Raw genomic sequence first — 8,871 nt, 5'->3', positions numbered from 1 at the left:
TGCGGCCCTCACACTCTTTTGACACCCACCAATTATTGGGTTCGCCCTTCGTCCAACCCACTGAATTGAGCAACATGTCAGACAAGCTATTCAGGGAGGTGGGGGTGGTGAGAATTCTGGTGGAACTAAGGGAAAGCACTGAGCTGCTAATTGAAAAGTCAGCCCTTTATACCCATGAGCCACTTTGTAGGAGCAAAGACCCGGGCGATCTAGTTCCCTGAAGAGTTCAACTTAGGAAGTGATCTAGTTCCCTGAAGAGTTCAACTTAGGAAGTCCAACAGGATCATTCTATGCCATCAGGTAGGGACCTTAGAAGTTGGAATTGACTCGATTGGCCCACAACAACAACTCCGAGAAGACAAACCTTTGAAGGTAGTAGCAAAAGTGAGAGGGCCCTGGAAGTTTCTAAAGGAGAGAATGCAGTTGGTGTTAAGGCACCCTATGAGCCGGGTCTTCATGGGCAGAGTCTGAGCCAGCGGAGAGAACATGACCTTCTAGAACCGTGGTTCTCAGCCTTCCTCAGGCCGCGACCCTGTCACACAGTTCCTCCTGTGGCGGTGACCCCCCAACCATAACATTATTCTCGTTGCTACTTCATCGCTGTCATTTTGCCGCGGTTATGAATCGGGCGACCTCTGTGAGAGGGTCGCTCAAGTGCCAAACGGGTCATGTGACCCACAGGTTGAGAGGTTGAGAAACACTGTTCTAGGAGGGAGAGAGGAGCCCTGGAGGGTGGGTGTGTGGATTACGTGCTGGGCTGCTAGCCACAAAGTCGGCAGCTTGAACCCACCGGGGCTCTGTGGGAGAACAAGATGAGCCATCCCCCTCCCGTGAAAAGGGACAGTGTCAGAAGCGCACAGGGGCAGTTTCACAGGGGCAGTTTCGCCCTGTCCTGTAGGGCTGCCGAGTCAGAATCAACTCAGTGGCAGTAAGTTTGCTTTGGAGGAGGAAGATGCTACAGATAGGTAATCATCAGCTGTTTGGCCCTCCATACTGCCCAATGAGGAAGACTTTCGTAACTGTCTGTTTGGATAAGATCATACTACGTGAAATAGGCAGAATATTGGGGGCTCCATAGCACACGCCAACGTGTGATATTCCTTAATTGGCTTTATGAGATCCGGTTCATCGCAGCACATCTCTGAGCCTCGGCTTGGTTGGAGCCCCTACCTTGTACAATTGCTGTGGAATTTACATAAGCTTAGTGTGTAGGGGCCCTGGATAAGCGCTCCTCTCCCTCGTGAAAGGAGCACCCTGGTTGGCCTTATTCCGTAGGCAGCAGGGGCATATTGGATGTTCTGGAGCAAGAGGGTGACGCAATCAGGGATGGCTTTTAAGATGTGGAAGAGAAACATGTCCAGAGATAAGAAGGGGCATCTGTTTGCGTTGGTTCGGATGTAACTGAGAGTAAATGGGGGTCTGAACTCAGGCAACAGTAGTAGAAATGGGTAAGAGGATCCCTTGCCAGAACCATTCATCGCGGGTCTGTTAATGTTCTGGGGAAAATTTGCTTAATCTTAGACCAGTTCATACGGACCTCGATCTAGCCATCCAATCTCCTGCATTTCATCCGGGAAGGTCAGATGTGGGTCCCAGATTCCATTTCATGGTGGTCTCCCCTTTAATTTGTTAAAGCTCTGCCCCTTTCTCTCCCCAGCACACACCCTCACAGCATCTTGAGAAGGAAGAAGAGGGAGACTTTGTTTCTTCTTTTTAAAAATCATTTTATTGGGAGCTCTTACAGGTATCATGACATTCCACGGCTCAATCACATCAAGCAGTACTGTACAATTGCTAACACAATCCGTTTCAAAACATTTTCTTTCTTTTTGAAAGCCTTGGTATCAGCACCCCTTTGTCCCCACCCTCCCTCCCAGGAGCCCTCTTTTTCCTATACTAGTTTTTTTTTCTTTTTTGCCGTATCTGACACAATCCAATATATCCATTCACATACATTTCTGTTGTTTGATCCCATCCCATTGAGTGGGGTTATAGTCTTCAGTGCTAACAGCTACCTGCTCCTCCCCTTTGTGCCTCCCCCTCCCTCCTCGTACTCTCAGGAAGCTATTACTCCTGTTACTGTTTCTGAAGGGTTATCTATCTTAAATGATCTTAAATATACAAATGAACATACGCAAATCTAACATGATTAACGAGGTAAAGCAAATAAAAACCATAATAGTAAAGTGAGGAAATAGTAAAGAACTGGAGGGTAGTTATGTTGTTCATCAGTCTCATATTGCACCCCAGATTTATCCTTCCTTCTGAGCGGAGCTGTCTAGTTATCTTACAGGTGGGTTTCGGGTCTCCACTACACCCACACCCCTACACATCGATTCGGTTGCTTGTTTTTGAACTTCTGATACATCTTCTCATCGACACCTCATGATCACACAGGCTGGTGTTCTTTGTCCGTGTAGGCTTTGTTGTTTCCCTGATAGATGGCCACTTGTTTAACTACAAGCCTTTAAGACCCTGGAATCTAGTGGCTCTCTACCTTCCTAATGCCGTGACCCTTTCATACAGTTCCTCATGTTGTGGTGAACACCGCCCCCCAACCATAAAATTATTTTCGTTGCTACTTCATAACTGTAATTTTTTATTAAATACTTTTATTGGGGGCTCTTATCACAACCCATACATTCATCCAGTGTGTCAAACACATTTGCACATATGCTGCCTAATCATTTTCAAAGCATTCTCTTCCCACTTGAGCCCCTGATATCAGCTCCCCATTTCTTCTCCCCCCCTCCATCCCCCGCTCACCCTCCCTTACGAACCCTTGATAAGTTATAGATTATTATTTTCATATCTTACATCATCCTCCATCGCCCCTCACCCACTTTTCCATTGTTTGTCCTCCTGAGAGGGGGTTATAGACTGATCCCCATTTCTTCCCACCCCCACTCTCCCCTAATCCTCCTAGTATCTCTATTCTCATTGTTGGCCCTGAGGGGGTTATCTATCCTGGATTTCCTGTGTTGCGGGCTCTTGTCTATAGCAGTGTGCGTGGTCTGGTCTAATCTGATTTGTAAGGTAGAATTGAGGTCATGCTAGTTGGGGGAAGGAAGCAGCAAAGGACTAGAGGAAAGTTGTGTGTTTCATCGGTGCTGTACTGCACCCTGACTGGCTCATTTCTTCCCTGTGTCCCCTTTGTGAGGGGATGTCCAATTGTCTACAGATGGGCATTGGGTCTCTACTCCATGCCCCCCACCCCCATTTACCTTGGGTATGATTTTGTTCTGGGTCTTAGATGCCTGGTACCTGATCCCATCAATACCTCATGATCACACAGGCTGGTGTGCTTCTTCCATGTGGGCTTTGCTGCTTCTCAGTGAGATGGCCTCTTGTTTATCTTCAAGCTTTTTAGACCCCAGATGCTGTATCTTTCGATAGCCAGGCACTATCAGCTTTCTTCACCACATTTACCTATGCACCCATTTTGTCTTCAGTGATCGTGTTGGGGAGGTGCGCATCACTGAATGCCGGATTGTTAGAACAAAGTGTTCTTGTGTTGAGGGAGTACTTGAGTCAAGGCCCAATGTCCATCTGTAACCTTACTTCTTAAATACAGATATGAATACATAGGTCTATTCCCCTCTCGTTTTATATATATTGACATATGTACATGCCTGTATTTAGACCTCTATAAATGTCCTTTGCCACCTGGTTCTTTCCTCTATTTCCTTTTGCTTTCCTCTTGTCCCACCATCATATTCGGCCTTCATTTGGGATTAGTAATTCCTCGCTGCTACATTGCCCTTGATTAAGCCCCACTAGGCATCCTACCCCCTTCTCTCCACTGATTTTAGTTCACTTGTTGTTCCCTTGTCCCTGGGTTGGTTTCCCACCACCAACCTCTTCCTTTCTCCCACCTCCTCTTCCATTTCCCCCAGAACCACTGATCCTGTTCTTTTCATGTCTGAATTATTTATCCCGCCTACCTTATCTAGTTAGACATGCAGATATGTTAATAAGTGCAAAAACCCGGAAAAGCCAAATAAAACAACAAAGGAAGTCAAGACCAACAAAATAATAACAACAAAAAGAAAGCCACTGACAAAAATGGAAGGTCTATAAATAGTTCAAGGTCTGTTTTTTGACCTTTAGGAGTGTTTTCCAATCGAGTCTGATGGGGTGCCACACTCTGTCCCCAAAGTCTATTTTTGGTATTCCCCGGGGATTTCATCACTCTGCTCCCCTTGCTGCTCTGTTGCATGCCCTTAGTGTTTCGCCCCAGTGTGATGGGGTCAGATTGTGCACAAAACTGTACTGTCTGCAGTGTTGGCTCCCTCAGAGCTATGGGTCAGTGAGGGACGTCGTGTCTCGTGGTGGGGCCGGCCCTATGGTCCTCTCTGTGGGTTGTCTGCTCCGAGCAGGAACATTGTCCTCGGGGCTTGGTGGGCCAGGAAGTCCTCCCCTCCCTCTCCATCCCTTTCCTTTCTCCCGTGTGCTCTAATCAGACGCACTGTAGCCCCAGTTCTGTCCTCTGAAGTGCATTCTTCTGGGGGCGGGAGGGGGGTTTCCACATATTGGCATTGGGGCTGGCCCCGCATAACTGTAATTTTGCTAATGTTATGAATCAGGCAACCCCTGTGAAAGGGTCATTCAACCCCCAGAGGGGTTGTGACCCCCAGGTTGAGAACCATCTAGAGGCTATACCTTTGAATCGCCAGGCAACCTGAGCTTTCTTCACAGTTGCTTATGCCTTTCTTCAGCAATCATGCCAGGAAGGTGAGTATCACACAGTGCCGTATTATTAGAACAAACCTTTCTTATACTGAGGTTCAGATTTAAGTAGAGGCCCAAATCCATCTGTTTCTGTGTTGCATTTGCATATATATTGCATATACGACCGTGATGAAGTAGCAACGAAAATAATTTTATGGTTGGGGAGGTCACCACCACATGAGGAACTGTATGGAAGGGTGGCGGCCTGAGGAAGGTTGCGAACCGCTGGCCTGGAGGATCAGCTTCCAAGCTCACTCACAGATCCTGGCAGGAGCTCTCAGATCTTCCACGATGCGGCTTCTCCATAGGGCTGTCTGAGGCGTGTCAGCTGACTTCTCTCAGAATCATGCTGAGAATGGATGTGTCCTTTCATGACCTACTTGCCAAAGCCACACGCTGACCCTTGGACTGTGTTCTGTCCACGGGGTGTGAGTTATGAAGACTTGCTCATACTACAGAGGAAGGCAGCTGGGCTCCAATGTTTGAGGGAAAGGCTATTCAAAGAACTTGTGGGTGTCTTTGTGAAATGAGCCTGTTATAATAATTTGCCTCCATATAGACCCACTCCCCCAATCTATCTTGCAGAATTGCCAATTCTTTCTAAACTATCACCTTGGTTTTGTCTCAACTCTCCTTAAAGACTGTCGCTATGAAACACATGTGCACTAAAAGACACCTAGGTCAAGGTTATCATTGAAGCCTGGTCTCAAATACTGAAAGATAGAAAACAACGGCAAGGCCCAGAAATATGGGGGTGATTCAACAAACGGTGGTGCATACACGTCATGGAAAACCAGGAAGCCATTGGAAAAATGCTCAGCAAATGACGCAAGTGCAGACCGTGTGTGTAGTGCACCAGCTACCCCTGAGTAAGGATGAACCGGGAGAAGAGTAGACCTGGAGATTTGCATACTCATATAGCATAGAGCAGCTTCAGGGGCTACAAAAGCATCTAGTGAGAGTGATTTCCTATCAGGATGCAGGACTGCATAGAAATGTACTTGTCAAAATTCAATCATGTGGCGCTGTGATTTGTTAAAACATCACACTGAAAACATAGATCGCTTTATATTTTATTTTTTTATTAAAAGAACATTTTACTGGGGGCTCCTACAGCTCTTATAACATTCTGTACATGAATCGTATCAAGCATGTTGTACATAGGTTGCCACCATCATTTTCTAAACATTGACATTCTATTGGAGCCCTTGAAATCAGCTCCTCATTTTTCCCTCCCTCCCTTTCCCCTCCCACCCTCGTGAACCTTTGATAAATTATGAATTATTATTATTTCCATCTCTTATAATGACTTACATCTCCCTTCACCCACATTTCTGTTGTTCATCCCCCTGGAGTGGGGGGGGTGTCATGCGTCCATCATTGCAATTAGTTCCCCCTTCTTCCCCTCCTCCCCCACACCCTTTTCCCCTACCCGCCTGGTATCGTAGATAGCTTTTTGTTACCTGCCGCTGTTCTTCATTCACTCACTCGTTCACTTAACAAATCTCTAGGGTAGCGGTTCTCAACCTGTGGGTCTCGACCCCTTTGGGAGTCGAACGACATTTTCACAGGGGTTGCCCGATCCATAACAGTGATGAAGTAGCAACGAAAATAATGTTATGGTTTGGGGGTCACCAGCACATGAGGAGCTGTATCAAAGGGTCGTGGCCTAAAGAAGGTGGAGAACCACTGCTCTAGAGAGTCTTCCATACCAGTGCTCGGTAGTCACCACTACTTTAGTTTTCTCCAACAAAGGTGACCTTCACTGAGTTCAGAGTAACCCTTTCACCTCCCTGTCCTGCCTCGGTTGCTGAGTCTCCTCCCCTACCAATGGTCCCAAACTACTGGCCATCAACAGAGGCAGGGGCACCTCTGGGGGTGGGGTTGTGAATTTTAGAGGGGAGCTTATCATCACAGGGATGGAGGGCCTACTGACACTTAACAGTGTGCCCTGGCATATCATCGCCCTACACAGCACCCAAGGGTCTTGCTCAAACAGACACGCTCTCTTTTCGTCAGAGTGCCTCTCAGACATTCATGTAGGTTGAAAGCAAGCCTAGAATGATCTGAGTAGCGAGCCAAATGTCTTTTATATATAAATACAAACATAGAGGCACATCGTCCAAACCACCAAGGCCCCTCAAGAGAAAGACCGGGCTGACTGCTCCCGGAAAGAGAGACTCGGAAACCCACAGGGGTCGCTGTGAATCAACATTGACTCAATGGCAGGGCGTTAGTTTTGCTTGACTTTTCCAGAAAGGCCAGCCACCTACATCAATGAAGGGAAAGAGGCTTTTTCGTGTTGATTGGAACTTAGCCTTGTTTTGTCAATGTCTTTCTATGAAATCTGGGATAATAAATCTATGGAGATATGACTGGCTCAATAGCTTCTTGAGGGGATGGCAGGAGAGGTTGGGGGGAAATGGGGAGTTAATAACAACAAGTACCAGAGTGAAGACAACTTTCTATAACTGATTGTGGTGATGATTGTACAACTCTCCTCACTGTGAGTGAACAATTGAGTCGCATGAAATGGGAATGACGGGATATGCCAATTAAATTATTTGGGAAAAATGAATTGTTACTCTGATGGTTTAGCAGTAACTACAGCACTAATAGCAGGCGGACCTGGAATCACGCACACTCCGCACCTGTGACTGTCTGCCTTGCTAGCTCTTGTACTCATCGAAATTCTGTGTCTCGGCAGAAGCATGGGCCTACTTCAGCAAGATCTCGTCTCTCTTCCTCCTGGCATGGCCGTACTGCAACGCTGACCCATTGTGATCAACATCCCTTCTTTAAACGTTCAAAGGCATGTGACAACATACATACAATATGACAATGAAAGCACATGCAGGAAAAGACAACATCTGTAAATGGGATCTCACAAAACGAAATACTTTGACTCATCAGAAGGCATTCTGAAATCTACCTCGGAGTTTATTGCGGTGCCTTGAGACGTCACATGATTGCGAGCCCCCACACAACATACAACAATTCGTCTCTATTCTCCCGGAGGAGCAGAGGAAGAGAGAGGGTCCGGAAGCAGAAGAGGAAGGAGACTACAGGTCTCGTTGCCTCCTGAACTGCCTCTCTTGCCAGGAGACCAGGAGAACTGGGGGGTGCCTGGCTTCCACGGCTGAATCTTTTGAGCCGAGATTCCAGACAAAACTGCTGAGCAACCACTAAGATACTGAGCAGCATGGGGGTAAAACTGTGGAACAGAATCTCAAATTGCCACGGAAGCTAAACTTTGTGGAGGCGCGCCTGACCCACGCCATGGGATGTTCAGTCGCTGCATATGCCTGTCAAAGTTGGATTGAATGCAGAAGCCGGAAGAAAAATCGATACATTAGAAGTGTGGTGCTGGAGACGAATGTCGAAAGGAGCCATCGATCTGTCTGGGAAGAAGTATGGCCAGAGTGCTCCTTAGAGTCCAGGATGGCGAGACTTCTGACCGACTCTGGACAGGTCAGAAGGGACCAGTCGCTGGAGCAGGACAGCACGTGTGGTGAGGAGAGGATGGTGAGAAAGAAGAAGGCCTTCACGGATCAGATGGATGGACACCATGGCTGTAGCGATGGGCCCAAGCACAGGATGAGCTGTGAGGATGGCGCAGTGTTTTGTCCTGTTGTGCATAAGGTCGCTATGGTCATCGCCAACGAGACAGTTCTGAACAACAACAGAGGCTGCATGACTCACCTCAACCACTGCGCTGAGGAAATCTTTCAACCTGAAACAGAAACTGTTCCGCAAGTCATCTTTAAACCACACAATCGCTTGCTTAATCGGTATAAAAAACATTGCCTTGAGGATTGTGCTCTTTGAAACTTGAGACAACAACAGTTTAGAAACTGTTTAGGAAAGCAGATTGAGAAGGAAGCACGATGTAAAGAACATAGCCAACTTCACGGACAGGTACGTGTAGAAATTGTTCCATTGGTATGTATCTTGTCGTGTCTAGTTTAAGTCTCTATCCCCACCCTCCTAAAAAAGACTTAATCAAAACAATGAAAAGACAACCTACAGACTAGGAGAAAAATTGGGGGAGCCATAGATCCAATAAGGGAGAAAGATGGGGCTTTCAACTCGCATAAAGAGTTACAGTCCCATTGGGCCTCCACTCAAGTACTCCCTCAA

The sequence above is a fragment of the Echinops telfairi genome, unplaced genomic scaffold, assembly GCF_000313985.2.
Source record: "Echinops telfairi isolate 266 unplaced genomic scaffold, ASM31398v2 ScPeMD7_5;HRSCAF=22, whole genome shotgun sequence".
Taxonomy (NCBI): domain Eukaryota; kingdom Metazoa; phylum Chordata; class Mammalia; order Afrosoricida; family Tenrecidae; genus Echinops; species Echinops telfairi.
This window is presented reverse-complemented; position numbering follows the sequence as displayed.